Raw genomic sequence first — 22,614 nt, forward strand, 5'->3', positions numbered from 1 at the left:
CCTCATGACCGGGTCCAGACTCCCGCTGTAATAGGCTAGGGGCTTGTACCCCAGCGAGGTTCGCTGCGCGAGCACTGCCGTCATTCAATTACCATCAGAGTGTGAGAACAGGTAGAATTCCTCTGCATAATTAGGAATCCTGAGAACTGGGGCCTTACAAATTGCCTCCTTAAGTTCTGCAAACCCCTTCTCCATTGCCTCAGTCCATTCAATTTCTCCTTTTGTTGACTGGGCTTTCTTCAAAGCCTGAAGCAGGGGCTTGGTATACGAGCTGTAGTCGAAAACCCATGCGCTGACATAATTGCACAGGCCTAAGAAGCTTTGCATTTGTTTTATCGTGAGTGGTTTAGCCGTGTTCATGATAGCTTCAGCCCTTTCAGGGGTTAACGTTTTCCCTTCATGTAGCTGGCCTATGTACAGCACCTCTCGCTGACAGTATTGTAACTTTTCCTTATCAACTTTGTATCGTTTCTCAGCCAGGATTGTCAGTAGCTGGACAGAGTCGCGCCTGCATTGTTCCTTAGTGGTGCTGCAGATCAGAATGTCATCCACATACTGCAAAACAACACTGTCTACTGCAATATTGTTTAGGTCCATCTGCAGGACTCTGTTGAAAATGGATGGAGGCTCACAGTACCCCTGTGGCAACCTCATGCTTTTCAGGCACATTTGTCTGAAAGTAAATGACGTCAGATCTTGAGAGTCATGTTGCAACGGGATTGAGAAAAATGTATTTTTCAGGTCAATCACTGTGAAATATTTTGCCTCATTTGATATTTTGCACAGAATTGTGGATGGATTAGGGACTAGATGGAATTTGGCTTCAACTATATTGTTTAATGCTTGTAAATCTTGGATTAAACGCCAAGACCCTCCCTTTGATTTCTTGACAGGGTAAATAATCGTGTTGCAAGGTGATTCTGACGTCACTAGGATGCCCTTCTCCATCATGGCGGAAATTGTCTTTGCGATCCCCTCATCTGCCTCTCTGGACATGGGATATTGTCGTGCTCATGGCAAAATTGCTCCTGGTTTCAGTTTAATTTTTACTTCACCTGCCCCTTTCAGGAGGCCTACGTCATAGGGCCCTGTAGTCTATACCACGGCAGGCACTTGGGCCATGTCGTCATCAAAGTATTCTGGATGTATCAGCGCCAACATCATTCTCTGTGGCACCTCCCGTTAGATCATTTTGACCCAAAATGGCAGACTTACTTCTAATCTCGTCTCTTCCAGGTCAGGGTGTTCTTTGAACAAATCGTCGTCGGTGACGTCAGTCACTCGATACCCTTCTTCGATGGCGATAATAGCACACCATTGTCTGACTTCATCATCATATCCTTCTACCAATACCACTTTCCCTCACACTGTGGCAGATTGTATCATGACGGGAAATACTTGTCCCTTCTCTTTGTGCATAGGTATTCTGGGTCTGAATAAAAACTCATCGGGTGTCTTCATAGTTCTATCTGCGAGGCCTGGCAATCCTACCATGAGTACCTGCACCCCATATGCGAAGACTTCTGGCTCTAGCGCTATAGCTCTCATGGCTATACATCCGGAGTATGCTCTGATCATTTCGCACACGTTTGAATAATGCATTCCTGGAGTGGAGCACACTATACCGTTCTCGGTAAACAAGATTGTCATATTCAACTTAGTCATTAAGTCCCGACCCAGGATGTTTACTGGGGTCTGACGTGAGTATAATAAGGGTACATTCATTTTGTGCTCTCCCACAGAGACTGGGAGTGCGTCTGTAAAGGGAACTCTACTGTGAGCTCCCGTGAAACTCTGAGTATCTATGGCCACCTAAGGAAAACTTGCCTTCGCGTGTTGCACCTGTGTCAACTAAGAAGGAATATTCTTTACCCCCTATGACGACATTCACCCTAGGTTCCCTATTAGGGTCTGGTGTCACTGATAGGATAGAACACATCAGAATCCCCCGTGAGCTGTCCTATTTCATATATAAGTTCCGCCCACTGTATACTTGTTGATTTCCCCCAGCCCCAGGGTTGACTCCCCCTCCAGAGCTAGTGCCCTGTGACATTTGCGGTGGTGCCTGCTGGGATTGTCACTGCGGTACGTTCCCCATGTGTGAGCTTTGAACGACTTCCTGTGCACCTTGCTGCAGGCCTGGCGCCTGCTGCTGCACTGTGTGATTTTGTGCAGTGCCCTGCTGCGGGACGGCAGGCTGATTCACCATGCCTGCCCCCATCCCTTGGCTATTTTGCAACATGCCTTGGCTTCTGCACACACGCGCCACATGTCCTGTCATTCCACACAGCCAACACACTGGCAGTGGTCGGGCCATCTGTCCATCTGGCATAGCTGGACCACCCATCTGCGTGTTCTGAAAGCCATTTTGATTATTCTGAAAGCCTCCCTGGTTACCTCGAAACCCTCCCTGATTACTCTGCCATCCTCTTCCTCCAAAACCCCTTCCCCTCAGGTAAAATCCTGCGTTACCCTGATTGTTCTGGATTGGGTTAGTCGCTTGCTGTGTGCTTGGCTCAGCTGGGCTCGTCAGCATGGCTCCCTCGAGAGCATACTTTGAGAGTTTCTTTTGCACCAGCTTTGCCTCCTCACCCTTACGGGTTGCTTCCTTTTTCTGATTCTTTTCTTGCAGTAGTCTACAGTAATGTGAAATTATCAACTGTATTTCGGCCCATGGTTTTCCTTCTACTCCTACCAATTTTTTTAGCTGCTCCTGGACCGGTTCAGGCAACCCTTGGCATAATATGAGGTAGAATACAGGGATAGATTTCGTCCAAGACTCATGCGTTTCAAGCACCCACGCATCTTGAAAATTCTGGATATAGATCAACGGATCCTCTGACTCTTTCATTTTCTGAGCTTTCCACACTGCTACCCTACAGTTATTAAATGGTGCTCCGTCATGGGAGGTGTTAGTTAGGGATACCCTAGTATAGCCTGCCTGTTTCCATACATCATCTGCTCTTTCACCAAGTATGGCAATTAGGAGGCCCTTAATGTCACCTATAGCTAAGGTGACACCCCCGTCATTTTCTTTAACTCATGTGTCCACTTTCCAGCTCCCGATGTCAGCATGGGAAGCTTATTTTTAAGGTTCTCTCGGTCCATGTGTGGCCATGGAATATATTGTGGTCTTGCTCCGCCCTTTTCTAGCAATGGGAATTGGAATGCACAGTCTTCCTTTTCTTTTCCCACAGCTCTCCGGTCTACTGCTGGGGCAGCATTCCCACCTTGCCGTCTACCCAGCAGTGCCCTTAATTTGCCTGTATAGGTAGATTCTGGCTCCCCCCTCTGCCCGTGGGGAGTTCCCTCATGTTGGCCATGCACTGTTGCAGGATTCGATGTACTGGGCTCAGATTTACTAGCATCGGACCATCGTACCCCCTGGCCCCTCGGGAACCGCTTTTCGCACCTTCTCCCTTCCTCTTGTGCCTCGACCTCCATTTCCCCACCAGAGTCGGTTTCTGAATGATCCCAGTTTACCCAACTCCTTGCATCTTCTTCGTTCTGCATGATCTCCAGCCTGTCTAGGGACAGTCCCCTGCTCCCACTACTTCGGGTGACATCCTCAGTGTCATATAGCTGAGTGCTCTCTAAGCGCTCATCTTCCCTTCCCCCTTGGGAAATTAGTTATAGCCCCATCTCGTCATAGATTTTATCAATCGTTTCGCCAATGCTTCTGGTGTCAAAGTCATCTTCAATATTTGTCCCGCTTGTACCTGGTACCGCATCGCTTGCAGGAAAGAATTCTTCTATGTCTTCCCATTCTACTCTAGGATTGGCTTTAATGACTTACCGCTCCAAATATTCAAGATCCTGTGCCCTTTGTCTGCGTTTACGTTCTACTTCCTCGTCTATTTCCTTGCGCTTCCATGCTTCTTCTCTAGCCTTATCTACTTCCCTCATTCTTTTGTTTCTACGTTCCTTTGCCCTTCTAATTTCCTCCTCTTCTCATCTCTTCGCTCTCTTCTCAAGTACCTCTTGCCATTTTCTTCCATCCTTTGCTTAGTCTGTCTGTACCGGTCGTAGGCTACCTCTTGACTGCGATCGAGCTGTTTCTCTTGCTCTTCGCGATATAGTTGTTCTCGCCTTAGCCTATCTTTCTTTCTTGTCCTTTCATCCCTTACTTCCATCTCTTTCTCTCTCTCTCTCTCCTTTGAGTCTCATCAGACCTCAAATCATCACTTACTTTTCCATCCAACTTCAGTAATATCTGACCTCCCATCCATTCGTCTTTCGGGAATGCTATCTCATCAACTCTACCTTCATTTCCTTTACGTTTATTTCCCTCTTTCTCCTTATCTGGAGGTACACAACTTCATGCCCAATCTTTTCCTTCATCTTCCCATCTCTCTTTGTCCCTTGAGACCGCAGAGGCGATATTGTTTTCCTGTTCCTTTCCCTCATTATCGTCACTACTGTGCGTAGGCGACTCATATGCAGGGTTGATATTGCCCGTGGCTGTCTTAAGTTCTCTTAGTGGGTAAAGCCCCTCTGTTTTACTCCCTTCAATGACTGGCTCAGGCAGGGCTGGTGGTGCGGTAGGCGTCTCACCCCCCTCCGTACATACATTTAGTATCCAGTCTGTGGGTGGCTCTTCCACCTTCGTTTCTTCAAACATCTTCCACAATTCTAGAAAAGCAAGACGTTTCTCTAGCTTCTTGCCTGTATATGTGGCGTGTAGGAAGGTCGTCATATGCTCTAAAACAGCCTTAGAAAGAAAGGGACCAATTCTGTGGCCCAGGCATGAACATTTTGTGGGCGGTACCCTTAACCCACTCTGTGCTATACTTCTTGAGTTTTGGTGCATTCTTAGGTAGTTGCATGCACAGATGCGCAAGTGGGGTGACCTCCTCCATTTTTGATTCCGCCACCAACAATGTTTATACAGTATTTTATCCTTCCAATAGTATGAACAAGCACCAAATACGCAAGCTCCAATCCAATGTTTTCCCGCCACAATTTATACCAACAATTTACTCAAACCCCATCAATTCAATGGGGAATCCCTCTTAGTTAGAGAATCGCGTAAAGCCAAAATGCATTTCAAACAATCATTAATACAATTATTTTACATTTGACGTACAACAAGACACGTATTAGAGACACTTGACAGACTAGACAAACAGCAGCTGGTCATACGTATACCTGCCTTCTAATCAATAGCCCATCATGGGATTTAAACGAACTACTTTGATACGATTTTAAACGTCACCGTAGTCTATTTGTCCCTTATTATATGGGCTAGGAGTTCACATTTCTTCTGACCGCTGTATTAAAGCACAGGAATAAGGTGAATCCTTACGTTTTTACCTCAGGTGCCCCCCTGGTAATCCTTTGTTTTTATCTCAGGTGTCCTACTGGTAATCGTTCATTTTTATCTCGGGTGCCCCCCGGTATCCCTTGTTTTTCTCTCAGGTGTCCCCCCGGTACCCATTGTTTTTCTCTCGGGTGTCCCCCCGGTATCCACTCTTTATCTCTTATGCTCGAGTCATTACCCCCTATATATATACAGTCTTCTATACTTCTGACTATTTAATTTTTTCTCCGCCATCTACCGTAACCTTTCCCTTACTTGCTCTAATGCCTACACAACATTTGCCAAAGTAGTGAGTTTGTTGTTTCACTCACCGATCGCATCTTTTCCTCTCTGGAACTTCGGAATCACTGCCCCTTCCTCTTCCAGCCTTTTAAGGTTTTTTCGTCCGATTGGCTGCCCATGGGAATGAGAAGGGTTATGCTTGGAAAGGCGGGTTCCTTCAGACCCACTGCAGATTTCTTATGGACTTACTCTATCATTGTCCACGGGGAGCTTCTCAGTCTACTCAGCCGGAATGGCGAAAGGACTTGTTATATTGCCGAAGGGCCCGAGTTACTTAGTGCCGTCGGTGTAAGGGGTCTTAGTATTATATAATCAATAATAAATGGCCGAAACCATCCTCACGCTACCAAGTGTTCAGGAGGAGAGGAATTCACTGATGGGCCCATAGGTCAGCGCTCACCCTCTAGAACTTGTAAGACAAGATAGCTGCACCATGTGAGGACAGGGGGTGCAGGATTCATTTACTCCAACACAACTCAATAATGAGGACTCAGTAAGTTGGCAAAGGGAAGTCTGTTTAACGACAAGTACATCAAACAGGGAAACAAATGGAAATCAGCAGCATTGCGATCACCTGTCTCGCTCCGACTTCCTCGAACTTCAGTTGAACAGCAATTCTGAGAGGCAATATTCGTCATCATTGACGTCTAACTCTACAAAACTCGACATGCAATATAATTGGTTAGGAAAGGTAACATAAGTTTAGTTGCTATATCTGTATATGATAATAGGGCATACGGATTGGATAACTCTTATCGGGTGGGTGTCTACGCCCATCCCACTACACCACACGTGATTGACGTCACTACAAGTACGACGTCTTATTGGTTGCACTATCTATAGGACTCCAGATAACTTGGCCCATTGTGATTGGGCAGGTTACAACGTAGACATGAATCCCCATTTTAATTAGCGGCATGCAGAATGGACACCCAGGGGCCTTGTGCCCCAGGATTCACCCTGCCTCCTTTCAATCAGTGTTTTAGGGCGATGTGTCAATTAGTTGGTTAAGGATGGCCTCAAAACTGTAGTCTCTTATGGGGAAAAGTTATGGCATCCTCGGGTCCTGGATGACATCAGGCGGTGGTACTTCTTCGCGGCTGGCTGGTCACGTGTTAGTTCACCATGAATCTGCTTCAGTGTCCAGCTTTTAGTGCATTTAATTCTATTTCAGCCTCGCCACCTGCATGGGCCCCCCTTATCTTGACCTTCATGAGGCAGGCTGGTATGCTCTGAAGTTTGAGTCTTGTTAGCTGACGCTCTCCTCCCTTTCTCTGGTTGACCTCGATTTCCTAGGCATGAGCCGCTCTTTGTTGAGTTTCGATTCCGCTCCTTCTCTTGCCTTTGGCTAGGTTACGAAACTTGGCCTGTCAGGCCTCTGGCAGCCTGGGTACATTTCTACTTTTACAAAATGGAGTCACACTGGTATAATGTGCCTTGTTGAGGTAGATATATGATTGGCGCTTGCCACTCTAATCTTCTACTAAGCATTGCAAGCAGTATCGTTGCTTTTGCCTCTTGCGTTCCAAGCCTATTTACACATGTTTGACAGGTCGGTTGCTCCCATCTTGTCTCGTAGCAATGTTTCCTCACGTTTTAACATTGTCTCTTCTCTGTGTCCATTATATTTATTTTCGTAGTTACTCGCACTGGCGTGCTATCTTCGATAGCTGCTTTTTGCGTTCTAAGCCTATTTACACATGTTTGACAGGTTGGTTGCTCCCATATTGTCTCGTAGCAATGTTTCCTCACGTTTTAACATTGTCTCTTTTCTGTGTCCATTATATTTATTTTCGTAGTTACTCGCACTGGCGTGCTATCTTCGATAGCTGCTTTTGTTCATTCACGAGTCTATTCAGGCCCTGAGTCATTTCCACTGTCCTTCCATTAGGGCTCTTTGGGTCTCTTCATGGACCGTCTGTAGGTACTCTTCGTTTCCTATCAGCGGCTGGTACGACTGTCTGATAGGGTACCTTGCTGCCCAGGGTTGTCTGGTTATGGGCGCTTCAACAGGTATGGATCTTTTGATGTACACTGGGCAGAGTCCCAGTGCAGCTCTTTGTTGGTTCATTTGCTCCCCATACGTCACATACCTTGGCGAGTACACTCATGGTACCTTGAAATGAGGGGAAGGGGTGCAGGCCATGTCTGGGACCTCCTCTACATATGGACCCCCCCATCTGCACTCTATCTCCTTCCACATACTCTACCATTAACAGTGGCACCAAGTAGGAAGTCCTCTTGTCCGGCATCTCATCCTCACATTGCTTCGTTAATGTCTAACACACTGGCACTATCCTGGTTAACCCAACCTTCTTGTCTTTGACTGGATCCTGCATTCTCCCATCTCCCCCTTCTACTCTCGCTATCCCTCCTCTGACTGGTGTACCACGCCCCAATATGCAACACCTCAGAAAAGCTTCATTGGCACAGTCCACTTCCATCTGGAGACTCAACACCCACTCAGCCAACAAACACTCCACTGACATCTGCCTCCTTCTTGAAGACATTGACCTCGACATTCTCGCTCTTACTGAGAAATGGTTCAATGCCAGCTCAGTCACTGATTTTGACCCCCCCCCCCCACCTCCCTGACGGCTTCAAGATCATCTCCAATCTTGACCTCATCGCACTGGTGGCGGGGTTGCCTTAATCTTCCCTGAGTTGGTTCCTGCTTCCATCTTACTCACCCTTCTCCACTCTTCCTTTGAAAACCTGGTTTGCAAGTTGGTCATCTCTCCCAGCTCCACCCTGACCATTGCCACCATTTCCTGGCCTCCAGGCGCCACCATCCTTTTCATCTCTCAATATGCTGATTTCTGCTGTTCCTTACTTTCATCCACCTCCAGCCTCTTCCTCTTGCGTGATTTCAACATCCAACTGGACTCCCCTGGCTCTGCATCCATTCTCTTCACTGAACGCTGTACCTCACTTTCACTCTCCATTTTCCCTTCAGAGCCAGCCCACTCAGCTGGACACACTCTGGATACATTCATACACTCTAACTTCTCCCCCCCCACGAGACACCCTTCTCTATTGGTCAGACCATTCTCTCCTCTCCTCCCACCTGGGTCCCTTTGGCCCTCTGACCCTCCCCAGAAGTCCTGCCAACCTCGTTCGCTAACATCTGCCTGATGAAGTGAGTGCCAGCTTCTGCCTTCACTTCCACCTTCATCCCCCCTTATCCCTCACCTCTGATTCTACCACTGACTCTGCCCTCATCAACCTCCACCGTTCCATCGCCAATACTCTTGACAGTCTTGCCCCAGCCATGAGGATCTACCTGAAACCTGTCTCTTAGCGTAACACCTGGTACGACTCCAAACTTGCGTCCCTGAAAGGAAAGTGCAGGGCCGCAGAACACAATTGGCAAACCTCAAGCTCTTCCCCAGACAAACTGGATTGCCACCTGCTCCAAAGGCAATACAGACTCTCCATCTGTGCAAGCAAAAGAGCCCACATACAGGCATGGGTTTCCGGTGCATCCAGCAACATGGCTGAACTTTTCAAGATCAGCAGGGAACTAGCCAACCCTACCACAGTCTTCTCCTCCTTCCCTTCTCCTTCCCAGGCCCTCTGCAATGCACTGACACTTCCCATCAAAACTCAGGACATCCTGATCACCCTTGCTACACATCATCACAACCCATCACACACCCCCTTACCTCCCTTGGCCCCCCAGTTTCCTTCTTCCTCTTTCTCCTCTGAAACACCTGAAGAAGTTACCAGAGTTGTCTGCTCCATGAAGGTCTCTTCTAAACAGGTTTCCCCTTGCTCATCCAGGACCATTAAAGATAATATTGTCTCTCTTGCCCCTGCACTCGCTGATTTCTGCAATCACTCTTTTGACACTGGATGTTTCCCCTCCACACTTAAGCACTCCCTTGTGCACACACTCCTGAGAAAACTTTCAGCAGACCCTACCTGCCTTGCCAACTACTATCCTATTTCCATCACCTCCTTCCTGGGGAAGTTGCTGAAGAAGCTGGCATTGCCCCAAATCAACTTGCACACCAAACTTGTTGCTGGTCTCCACAACCATCAATCTGGATTCCAAGCATCCAGAGGCATGGAACCTGCTCTTCTGAACACCTGTGAAGAACTGCTTGCATCTCTGGACTCCACCCCCCAGCTTTCCTCATCCTTCTCCATCTCTCCTCTGAGTTTGAGACAGTTAACCAATCCATTAACACCCTTCGTATCTTGGAACGGGCACTGGATTGGCAAACATCTTTCCTTACTGACTGCTCTTCTCAAGTCATCCTGTACACCTTCTCCTCTCTTACTTACTTCTCCACCTGTTGTGTCCTCCAGGGTTCTATCCTCTCCCCTTGGCTCTTTAACATCTACCTTGCTCTACTTGCACGCCTCATCTCCTCCTTCTCTTCCAACCTCCATTGTTAGACAGATAGCACACATCTCTTTTTCAAACTTCCTGCTGAACCTCTTGCACCATCCATCATCCCTGGCTGTCTGTCTGCCACCCAGTCCTGGTGCACCTCCAATGATCACTGCCTCAATGCCTGTAAAACTGAGATCCTTCCCATCCGGACCCCTGTTCCTTCCTTCTTCCATTCACTCTGGCCTTCCTCCCTGGGCTCTCCCCCTGCTCCTTCTTCTGAAGCCAAAAACCTTGGAGTGATCTTCGACTCATCTCTCTCCTTCCTCCCTCACACTCAAGGACATTGCCAAGAATTCTCCCTTTTCTCACTTCCCCCCCAGAGGTTCAATGTTGCCCGAGCCCTTGTTCGCTCTAGGGCTGACTATTGCAATAGCCTCCCTCTGAATCTACCATCTTCCACTCTGCGACCCCTACAGCTAATCCACAATAGGGAAGTAAGACTGCTCATTGACCTTAAACCCAGGGACTGGATTTATACTGCCCTAAAAAGTCTTCACTTGCTCCCGGTTGCTGCACGGATTAAATTCAAATCCCTCTGCATCATCCACAAGGCTGTCTAGGTCTGGGGGTGACGCTATCATCAACTTTATCTTAATAAATACTATCCCTCTAGACCACTATGTTTCTCTGTCACCAACTCTTTGGGTGTATAGCATTTTCCTCAACAGAGGGTAAGTGGTTCGCTTTCCTCAGCTTACTCTCTCCTATGGAACAGCCTCCCCCTCCCTCTGCACGTTGTGCAAGACTTTCTTAAATTCTGAAGTTACTTAAGACTGTCTTCTTTATCTCTTCCTTCCCTTCCTCTCTCCTCTGCTATTCCCACAGTTGTAGTGATTGGTGTCCAGGGCCCTTATGCATCATATGGACCCCTGATCTCCCACACCCAATGAGCCCAGCTCCTCTCTACCCTCAGCACTTGATCGGTACACCCTCCGCCCTGGAGGTTCGGACATACACCAAACGCGGTTTCAGGCTGTGTAGCACTCAGCAATACTAGCACTTCATCTGTGGATCAGCCATGAGGTCATACTCCCCAGCGCTTACCATTTCTGCCTTCTTCCTTGCTGCACTTGCACATTCTGAATACTCAAAAGGCATAGTAGGTTTGTCCTCTTTCCTTTTTTCCTCCCACTGCTCTTAAATATTCTGTTTTGTAATGTGTTTCACTCCCCTTGTTCCTTCCCTTCGCCCCGTGGGTGCTTTGAAAAAGTATGTTATTTGCTGTAGAAGCACCTAACAAGCAAACAATAAATAAATAAAATAAATAAAAGGCAACTACCATTGATGGTCCAGCCCATATCCTGCTTCCAGTGTAAAGCAGCAAAGAAACATGAACTGGCTATGCTGGATATCACCCTGGTGTGATGTTAAAGAGGGCAGGGGGAAATGAAAAGGCAAGAAGAAGGTTTGGCAGGGCACAGAGCAGCAGGTAGTTGACAGTGGGAGCAGATCCCGAGGAGCAGATGGCCAGGCCCCACTGGGTGAGGGGAGAAGCTGCAAGGCAGGATGAGTAGCACCCACAGCCGATATCCAAGAGGCAGAAAAGAAAGGAGCCCAACAGCCAATTGAGCAATAGATGGACTGCCACTGTCCAGGCAAACAGAGAAGTAATTATGATGGCCGAAGGCAGTGGACAAAGGTTGGTACACATGGGCAGCTCACATTGCAGGGCACCCGTGGTGCCAAAGGCACAGTGGCGCACAGGTCCCTGAGATGGTCCAGGAGCTACTACACACTTGCAATATCTACTGCAGTATGACTATATACCGCAGTATAAGAGCCTGCAGCCGCAGTTCACTGTCCCAGATAACCTCGCCCACATGCAGCTCGCCTGCACACATGCCCCCCCCCTCACCAGGAACACGGAAGTCAGGTTCCAGTGGCAACAGCCTCAGGTGTCAGCAGGCAGGTGGGGGGGGGGCGATGGTGTCTTTTCTCCTGTATGGCCTCGCTCCCACTGAGATCCACTGGCAGCTCCTTGCTAGTTGTCCCAGAGGTTCAGATAGTCAAGAGGCAAAAATGGAGGTGGTTACCCTAAGAACCCACACTCAGCCGTGGAGGCTCAGAAGAAAAGCAGGATCAGCTGAAGCTGAAGCTAAAGCTGAAGCTGGTCGCCACCAGCACAGAAGAACACTCTGGTACCATGGAGAAAGATGGAGCTGACAGCAGTATGCTAGAGGAAGTGACCCGATTGCATGAGGCAGCAAACCACACCGTAAACGCAGCCGCTTCCAATATAGAGATAGATCAAATCCTGCCTTCCTGTGTAACTGCTGTCTCTTTGACCAGCTGCCTTCGGCCGGATCCTGTTTTCACTGCAATTGATGAGATGTTTGTATCCCGTCGACTTGAATCATTGGCTTTACTGCACTGTCCTGATGCCACGTTAATCAGGGGATGCCATTTTGTGGCATTGAGAGTGCTTCAAAGGGGATCCTTGGTTTCTAAACTCTCATTTATATTTTTTTGGGAGTGCTCTCAGTGTCATTCTGGCTGAAGCTGGATCAGAATGTTCACAATGTGCCCTCACCAAAACAAGGGATAAGTGGAATCTGGATCTTCATTGGATGTCACTTTGGGGGGCTGTCAGTGAAAGTGTTGTGGGTGTTGAAGGTGTCACTATGTGGGGTGTTTTAATTGCATTTGCCTGAGGTGGTTGAATCTGGCTGCATGGGTGCAGGGACACAGGGTGACGGGTGGCTGGGGAGTTCTTCTTTGCATATGCTGCATGGCACTCAGTGGGGTACATGTTGCAGTGTAATTTGGTGCATGGATGTGTTACCTGCCCTGACCTTGTGTTGTTTTTCTCTACTGAGGCATTCTGCAGGGGACATTTTTTGGTGCAATTGAAGGGGACATTGCTGTTGGATACTTGCACAGAACACATCAACAGAGTTGGGTAGTTGGCAGATGTACAGAGGGAAGCATTGATGCATTCAACGGTACAGCTCGTGCAGGTTCAGAATGGGAAAGATGTGAGGTGAGATGTGCATCAAATTTGCAGTGCACTTGCACTTCTGAATGACTGCATGGCTACGTTTATGTGATTGTGTATTGTGAGCATATTTGTCACAGAATGTGGTGACCACTCCACCTGTATATTTTTGTGTGACACGCATAGGGTGGCCAGGGCTGTTGTGACATGCAATAGTTGCTGTTTTCCATTTTGTGCTGTGCCTTCCTACTTGTGTTCTCCTGTGTGCTGTTGGGGGTCTACATACACAATAGTTGATGGTTTCCATGTGACAGTGGTCAGGGACGTTGTTGCTTTTGGGGTGTGCTTTGTTGTTGACAATGTAGGGAAACCTCACAACAATCAGACATAGTGATTGCAACCCCTTTGACTAAAAGGCTTTGTGCACCCATATTCCAAAAGAACAAGCGTGTTATTTTGTATAAAAAATGAAAACGGTGACTAGGTATTACTAGCCCACTGCCACAGACCTTTCTGTCTTCATCAAAGCAAGCAGCACATTCTAACAGTGTAAATTGACAGGTGTGAAGCATTTCGTGTAGTGTTCATCCACCACCCTCATTGACTACCTTCTATTTATGTGTAGATATTCACATATTTACCCCTCTTCCATTGGCCATATCATCTTCTCCAACTTCTTCACACATGGATGATGGTCTTTTCACCTTGGGGCACTGTGCAATGACTGGTAAGGGTTTGGATACTCCACCCTATCTTGAGGTCTGACCATGTGATGTGCACCTGGCTGTCAACATGAGCTCGGTAGACAACGTTGAGTTCAGCCTGGTCCTTGTACACAAGGCAACTGTTTTCTACTGCCCAGAGACACAAGTGCCCACATCAGGTCTCCCCGCCGCAATCCTATAAATGTTGGCATCAAACTTTGCTCTCCCTGGTACAAATCATGATCCTTGTTCTCTGTTTCCCCCTTTGTCAGGTACTTCTCCCAGGGGTAGGCCTGGCTTTCCTGCATGTCCCACTGATCCATATGATTCATGAGGGATTTAGGATCTATGTCCCTGGGTATCTAGTGGTTCAAATGGGATGACCATTATCCTAGGTGGTGCTGGTGTCCTAATTCTCAGCTCGTGTTTTGGAAGCTCAGTACCTATGCCCTGGCTCCCATGGGTATGACCTTTCACAATTGCCCGCAGCCCTACTCTCATTTGACTGCTTGCATTCCTGTTTAATTGTACAAAGTTCTAACTTGGTAAATTTGTATGTGTGTGTACATGCATGTTGCCTGCCTTGCCTGGGGGTTGGGATGTGATAGTCAAGCAAGAGAAGAGGACTTGTTGTTCTTTGTGTCCAACACAGCCTGCGAGGATTGAGGCCTACTCTCGAATATGGTGTTAGTTCATGTTCTGTATATCTATGTGACACTTCTACTAAGCAAGTGGTTATTTTCCCTTTAATATGTATGTGCTTCAACAATACATGTGTCTCTCGCCATTACCTCTACCCGCAAGATTCACCCCTCCCCATATGCCACCCCTATGCATTCCCCACGTGTTAGTAGACATTCTGTAATCTGAATTGTTTGGGAGGGGCTGGGATCTGAATGTACATCTCAACAAAAAAATGAATACTGTTGTTTCCATTTCCTATGACGTAGTCAGTGTTTGGTGCATGTTATATTATGTCTAGTGGACACACACTGTTTGCCTCTCGCAGACACACATTCTCAGGTTATTGTCATGGGCACGAAGGATAGGCTCCAAATCATCATTGAATGGCACAAGGGCTGGGCCTCACTGTGTGTGCTCTACAGGGGCAGGTTTTCAAATAAAGTATTTTTGCACCAGCTGGTTGCATGCTGGGCAATGGTGGTGCCTGTGGCTGAGGGTGATGTCCCACCTGCATGTCAACTGGTATTCCACGCTGTGTGGTTACATTGTGCAGTACAAATACTGTAACAATGATTTTACAGACTACTCTGTGGGGCATATAGCAAAACCCCACCAGACTGGACTATGGGGCGGAAACGTGACTTAAGCATCCCAAATATGTGCTTCACTATATCCCTTGTGGCTACATTGGCTTCATTATAGCTTATCTCAGCTGGTGTGGCAGGAAACCTGTATGGCGTCATCATGTACAGGGTTAGCGGGTAGGCACTGTCCCTGATAATTTGTACTGGTGGTTATTAGCAATTACTGTTATGGTTTGTTGTTCATTGTGTGACATGCATGCATGCATTCATGTATGCGACAGTGCATGCTCACCAATGAGACATGTTTTGCTATATTTTCCTTAATGCCAGGGTGTTGTGGCCTCAAAGGATGACAGGACGCTTGGTGAGGTTCTAACTGGCTTTATTGCCTGATACAACAATTAACTGCAACTGACCATGCAAAGGGGCAGGGCATGTAGTCACAGTCTCAGGCTGGGCTTCCCCAGTTACTTCACTGGAGGCAAGGTGTGCATGGACTGCACGCTGTAACTTCCAGGGCCCCCATGAGGCCTCCTGTGGCATTGGACTTATGCCCTGGAAGTGGTACTCAACAGGTTAACTGGCTTCCTGTTATCAGGCTCCTCATAAGGAGCAGCGCTCGCCAGTGCAACTGGTCTTGTCACTGCCAGCCTCTCTACTGGCGCCAAACACTTCTCGCGGAGCGCGGGCTCGCGAGATCCCGATTGGCCAAGATCTCGCGAGACCGTGCTCCCGCGATCACGTGATGTCCCCACATACCTCCTTTGCTGGGAAAAGGATGGACGGTCACTCCATGACAAAGTCTGCAAACTTGCTGGGTTTCCTTTTCTCTCTTTGTGGTCTGCCTTGATCTGGATGTGGGCCAGGGGTGCAAGAGTACTCTTGGGGAGGTGCGGGTGATTCAAGTTCTCCTTGCTTTGCCCTGCTCTGTAACTCCCTGAGTGGGGCTGGGGAGTTGCTCCTGGAGACTTCGCTGCCGCAGGTTGACTCCGAGGGACCTCTTTCCGACTGGCGATGGCTTTCGGATTGTTCTTGTTCGGTTTTGATCTTCTCCGGTCTCCCAGTGTGGCTGTTCCATGGATTCCTTCCTGCGGTACATTGCCACTCTTTCTATATTCCATTTTCTTCCGTCACTGGTGCAGATGTGGTTTGACCCTTTGGCAACAACCTCTATGGGACTGCTGTACCTGGAACCAGTCACCATGTCTTTGTGGGGAAGGTGAATCTTGACCAAGTCACCTCTGTTGACTGCTGTGTGTCGAGCAGCCCGCTGCGTGTCTCCTTGAGCCTTCATGGCTTCCTTGTTCCACTGCATGCAAAAGACTACGTCTCCCATGTCCACGTCTTCGTCAACCCTCACTTGATGGAGCCATGGGGGTACCAGTGTGGATGCTGCCCTTCTCCCCCTCAGCAGATGGAATGGTGACACGCCAGTGACTGCGTTAGGGGTGATGCGATGGGCCGCGACGGCCTCCTTGACAGTCTTGTATGGGTTGAGGCCCGAGGCATGCACTAGTTGCAGCGCTCCTTTGATGAAGCGGTTCGCCGCTCGACCAGGCCGTTGGCCTGTGGGTGGTGGAGACTTGCTCTTCGCTGTTGAATATTGTTGAGTCTGAGGAATTTCTCCATTTCTCGAGAGACCAACTGGACACCATTGTCCGTCACAATTTCCTCCGGGAGGCCTTCACGGTGGAATATGGCGGTGAGTGCTTCAATGACTGTGTTTGTGGTGATGTCCGAAGTGAAATCGACTTCGACCCATTTTGAGAAATAGTCGACTGTGACTATCCCGTTTTTATGTTCTGGAGGCATGCTGTCCAGCAGGCCGATGAAGTCCAAGCCTAGGTTGCGCCAAACTCCCTTGGGGATCTCGGTGGGTAACATGGGGGCTTGTCTCATAGACAGGTGCTTGTCGCTGTTTGTGCATTCATGGCATCTTTCAACCATTTGTCGTATGTCCTGATCCATGCCTGGCCAACAGTAGGCGTTGCGAATCCTGCGCCTTTTCATGTTGCACTCCAGATGGCCTGAATGCGCTCTGCACAGTATTACTTTGCGAATTCCACTGGGCGGGATCACTTGGTCGCCTCTCAGAATGAGACCATTCATGGCAGTGATTTCGTCATTCACCTTCCAGTAGGGACGTAGGCCTTCGGGAATCGCTTTTTCATCAGGCCAACCTTCGCGGGCCCTGGCTGCCACGCGCCATAGGACATCATCCTGCTCGAATTCCTCCTGCCAATGGCGCTCACTCAGGTCCATGTACTCGCCATTCCTCAAGTCGCCTATGGAGGCTACGACACATTCGTCTTCTAGGAATGTGGTCCCAGGGGTGTTTTGGTTCAGGAGCCTGGACATGCAGTCCGCTTGTGCATTTTTCCAGCCGTGAATGTGGGCTATCTCGTATGTATACTCTTGAAGATTTGCGGTGATCCTGGCCAGTCTCGGGGTAGCAGTCTTGGTGTCGCCTGGGCTTAACATGTGGATGAGGGGTTTGTGGTCGGTGACCAATTTAAATTTTGTGCCCCAAACATAAGATCTGAAGTAGTCGATGGCCCAGGCACAAGCCAGCATTTCTTTCTCTACGGTGGAGTAATTCGTCTCCGCTGATGATAGTGCTTAAGATGCAAATGTCACAATGTTTTCAGTGCCGCCCCTCTTCTGGTTTAGGGTAGCCCCCATCAATACACGCTGGCATCCGTGGTGATGCAGGTGTCCCATTCAGGGTTGAAGGGTTTCAGGCATGGTGCGTGCATAATCCTACTTTTGATTTTTGAAAAGGCTCCGTCTTGCTCTGGGCCCCAGGAGTATGTTGCACCTTTCTTCAGAAGTTCCCTCATGGGAGACGTGGTTTGGGAGAACCTTGGGACAAATTTTGAGTAGTACTCCGACAGGCCCAGGAATGAGCAGAGTTCTTCTCTGGACATCGGGGCCGGGGTGTCTGCTATGGCTTCCATAGGTTCTTCTTGGGGCTCACCCCTTCGTTTGAGATACAGTACCCAAGGTATTCTACCTTGCTCGCCCGGAAGACACATTTCTCGTGGCGAAGATGAACGCCAGCCTCTTGAAGCTTGCTCAGGCAGCCCTGAGTGCTCTGTCATGGGTCTCATTGTCCTTGGCATACACAAGGATGTCGTCCTGAAAGAATGACACGTTTGTGAGTCCTTTAAGTAGGGAATTCACCATTCTCTGAAATGCTGACGCTGCCAAGGACAGCCCAAACGGCATGCGGGTGTATTGAAAAGTGCCGAAAGGAGTGATGAATGCCCTAAGGGGGCGTGAAGACTTGTGTAATGGAATTTGGTGATAGGCGTCTCGCATGTCTAAATTCGAGAAGATTGCCGCTTCTTTCATCATTAGGACAATTTCGCTGATACTGGGGAGCGGGAAGCTGTCAGTGACGACCTCTAGATTCAGACTTCTCAGGTCGATGCATATTCTGAGGTCGTTGCTGGATTTCTTCTTGACTAAAACCACTGGGCTCAGCCACTCTGAGGATTCCAATGTCTCAATGGTCCCTTTTTCGACCATCTTCCGAAGATGGGCATCCAACGCAGGTCTTGCCATGGCAGGCACCGGTCTAACTTTGTGTTTCACAGGTACCGCATTGGGTTTCAAACGTATCTTGTGAACAAAGTTTCTCACTTTCCCCGGTCTCTCGGAAAACAGGTCTGGGAACATCTCCTTGTAATCTTGCGCTGCTCCTGAGGAGACCATAAGTACCTGTTCCGGAGTGCTGGGATCTAGTTTGATGCTAAGTCTGTGTTGATCATCCCATCCGAGCATAGCTGGACCTTTGGGTGAGAATTACACCTGGTGGTGGTGGTTCTCCCTTTGAATTCAATTTGGGATCTAATGTACCCCAGTAGGTCGACGGTTGCTCCGCTGAAAACCGCCGGTTTCTGCCTGGTCGACAGGATTTCCACTTTTGCTTGTCCCATCATCTCCTTGTACATGTCAATGGGGAGGATTGTGAGGTCCAATCCTGAGTCTGCCATGACATGTGCTTCCATGCCGTCCACTTTGATGGTGCAGTGGGGCTTTTCTCTCCTGCCGTGAAGGGCATTTACCATGACGACCATGGGTCTGTCCTGTAGCTCGTCATCGTCGCTTGAGGTGTGGTCGCCATCGACGCAGGAGATAGTTCTTTCCCGCCACGTGCATGCCGGGGCCACATGGCCGATGCGGCCGCACTTGGAGCACTCCTTATTCCTGGCAGGGCAGTCACGATCATTCACCATGTACTTGGTGCTGGCAAATCTGTAGCATTTCGGCACCTCCCTTTGCCTGGGACCTTTTTCCCTGGGAGTGTCGTGGGGCTGCTTCTCTCTGCACCCTCTCCATTGTAGCGCTGCAAGCTCGGGTACGGGTGGATGACTTCCCGCCTCTTTGCGCCTGCTGGAGGTTTCTTCTTCCACCCTGGCAATTTGGATGGCTTTGTCGAGGGTCACTTCCTTTTCTTGTATGAACTTGTCCTGCACCTTCCTAGAGTTGGTGTGCACGACCAGCATGTCGCAGATGACCTGTTCCACGTTGACGCCGAAAGCGCATAAGGATGCCAGCTCCCTCATCCTGGTGATGTAGTCGTCCACGGGTTCACTCCCTTCTTGTTTGTGAGTGTAGAACCTTAGCCTGTGTAGCACCACGTTCTCCTTATGCGACGGATTGCCTCTTTGTAGACGTTGTCGTCGTCATCCTCCACTGGTATGGCTGTCAAACTGGCAAAAATGCGCTGTCCCTCAACCCCCATTGCGTTCAGCAGCATCGCCTTCTTCCTTGCAGGGGCATATCCCGTGCCGCCTAAGGCCTCCAGATACTTGGAGAAAAGGGGCTCCCATTGCATCCACGGAATTGCCGGGGTCCCGGGTGAGGGGAGGAACGTAGGGGGCGGTGTGGCCCTTTGCATGGTGGGTCCGTGGGTCATGAGATATCCTCATCGCCAGTTATGTTGTGGCCTCAAAGGATGACAGGACGCTTGGAGAGGTTCTAACTGGCTTTATTGCCTGATACAACAATTAACTGCAACTGACCATGCAAAGGGGCAGGGCATGTACTCACAGTCTGCGGCTGGGCTTCCCCAGTTACTTCACTAGAGGCAAGGTGTGCATGGACTGCACGCTGTAACTTCCAGGGCCCCCGTGAGGCCTCCTGTGGCATTGGACTTATGCCCTGGAAGTGGTACTCAACAGGTTAACTGGCTTCCTGTTATCAGGCTCCTCATAAGGAGCAGCGCTCGCCAGTGCGACTGGTCTTGTCACTGCCAGCCTCTCTACTGGCCCCAAACGCTTCTCGCGGAGCGCGGGCTCGCGAGATCCCAATTGGCCGAGATCTCGCGAGACCGCGCTCCTGCGATCACGTGATGTCCCCACACAGGGCCTGGTAGAGTGGTGACTGGTGGTAAATGTAACTGTCATGTGTGCTACTAGGGAAATCGGCATTGACTTGCATGATCACGCAATTTGAGTCACATACGACCTGCACATTGATGGAATGCCAGTGCTCACGATTGTGGTATATGTGCTCTGCCAATTGGAAGGGATAGCACAACATGTGCACAGCTGATGGCTCCAAGTACACATGGGGAGTGTGCAACTGCATAGAAATCCTGGCACACAGTCTGATTTTCCTCCAGTGCTTTTAGGCATATATAAGTGCCTTAGAAGGCATGTATGTGATGTGATGCAAGCCAAGACCTGGTGGAGACAGCAGGATTGTGTGACCTGAGATATCCCACCAACTATGGCAGTGGTGCGCTGGCAGGGGGGGTAAGGGCCTGGGAACGGATGGTGGGCGATACTAGCTCTTGCTCCCATTCCCTGACAAGGTCTAGGTTGACAAGGGGTGGGAACCGGTACCTAGAATAAAACAGATTGTCAGGCATCCCAATCAACGTGGTGCGTTGTGCGAAAATCCAGGGCCTGGCCATCCTTCTCCTTCTATGTTCATGTATGATGGCTCCCACTATTGCAGCATTAATCGTGACTGTTCAAACTTTGGTGTGCATTTCATGCTTTATATGCATTGGATCCTTTGTGCATTGTACTTTTTTACGTCTGCTATCATGTGGAGGTTGGATCACAGGGTTTGCGGCTGACTTTTCCCAATGTGAGGTTGTGCATTGGAATCCATGAATTCCATTGGGTTTGAGGTGGAGTGAGTGTGCCATTGCTTAGCGTGCCCCATCCCTCAACACGCCCACATTATATGCATTTTCTGCCCCCTTTTCTAATCTCTGCGCAGGCCACAGCCACACTCTCTGTGGAGTCTCAAGCAATGCGCTCGACTGTACGCGGTGACGTGCCAACCAAGGTACGGAAAAGTCCTGCATAGTCAATTATATGAATCAACGAAGGGGGGGTTTGCGTGCAAAATGACCTACAATGTCCCTATTTTCCCAGCAAAGTATTCCATGAATCGGGCCCTAAGTATTTATTTTCATTTTTACTGTTTTCAGTGGATGTAGCTGAATTGTTTAGCAGGGGCGGTGGTCTGGACATGCATTCCAACAATAGTCAGGGTCATTACTCCTCACTGCTATGGCCAAAACTGTCTGAATCCCTGGTACTATTCATCTACGAATGAACTTGTATTCCTGTAGCACACCCAGCTGTCACAGGCTACCTCCCGCAGCAGCACTCCACCAGTTTCCAGTGTGCTACACAGCCCCTTGTTACAATGTGCCACTCAGCTCTCTGGACAAAACCAAAGCACCAGGGCATCAGGGAGGGCACTCTCACCCATCCAGTAGCTCCTTGGAAGATTGCACTCCTCGCAATTCACTTCAGGATTCCTCTTCTTATCAACACTTTTCAACACAACAGAATCTCTTTGAATCAAAATCACTGTTCCTCACTTGAGAGAAAGAACAATTTTTGCTTGCTTTAAAAGATTTTCAGGCTCAGTAGTGTTCCTGTCTCAGTAGTTTTGCTCCCTTCAGTAGGGCTCACTTGATCCCTGGTTCCCCATATCGCCTTACCTAGCATATCACTTGGATGCCTAGGCCCACAGAAACACTTTGAATCAAGAACACCATTCTTCACTTGAGAGTACACACCATGTTTGCATTCCATCCTGTAGGGAATTACTTGCCAGAAAAGAATGCCAGGCTCAGAAGTGACAAGTGCACCACAATATGTAAAACATTGACGAATGTGGGGAATAACAAGATGGAGCAGCAGGTGACATTTGTTCTGTATTCAAGTGCTACCATCCTGCATGCCCCCAGCATCCTTGGTGGTGTCAATAGACATTAAGGCCCCCTTGCTGCAGCCACTGTTAACATCTGGAAGGAAGTGTCAGCGTTGAACCATGGAGGTGCAAGTGAGTAGCAAGCTAGGAGCCTATATTTGGTGTTGGCTCGTGCGTGAGTGGCATAACCAGTAATGGATGCTAATGTGGATTATAGGTAATGGAGAAGAGTTTTAGACCAGAGCATGATCAGAGTAGTTGTGTGGGAAACGTCATGCTCCAGGATATGAAATTAAATGGTAAAATAGATGTTGATGTTATGCACGATAAATCACTATTGCCCGGCTCTCTATGCATATCATGCTTTGTGTAGAGTTCTCCTGTTTAGCTGGGCCATTACTAATCATAGCGATGCACCACTGGTAACTGCACTACTGTTCTTAATTCTCGCGAGTTCCTTTTTATGGGATTATTTGTTTTTTCTTAGTTTTATCATTTTTATTTTTTACTTAATG

This window comes from Ambystoma mexicanum, chromosome 6p (genome assembly GCF_040938575.1).
Source record: "Ambystoma mexicanum isolate Mex_15411 chromosome 6p, UKY_AmexF1_1, whole genome shotgun sequence".
In the NCBI taxonomy this organism is placed as follows: domain Eukaryota; kingdom Metazoa; phylum Chordata; class Amphibia; order Caudata; family Ambystomatidae; genus Ambystoma; species Ambystoma mexicanum.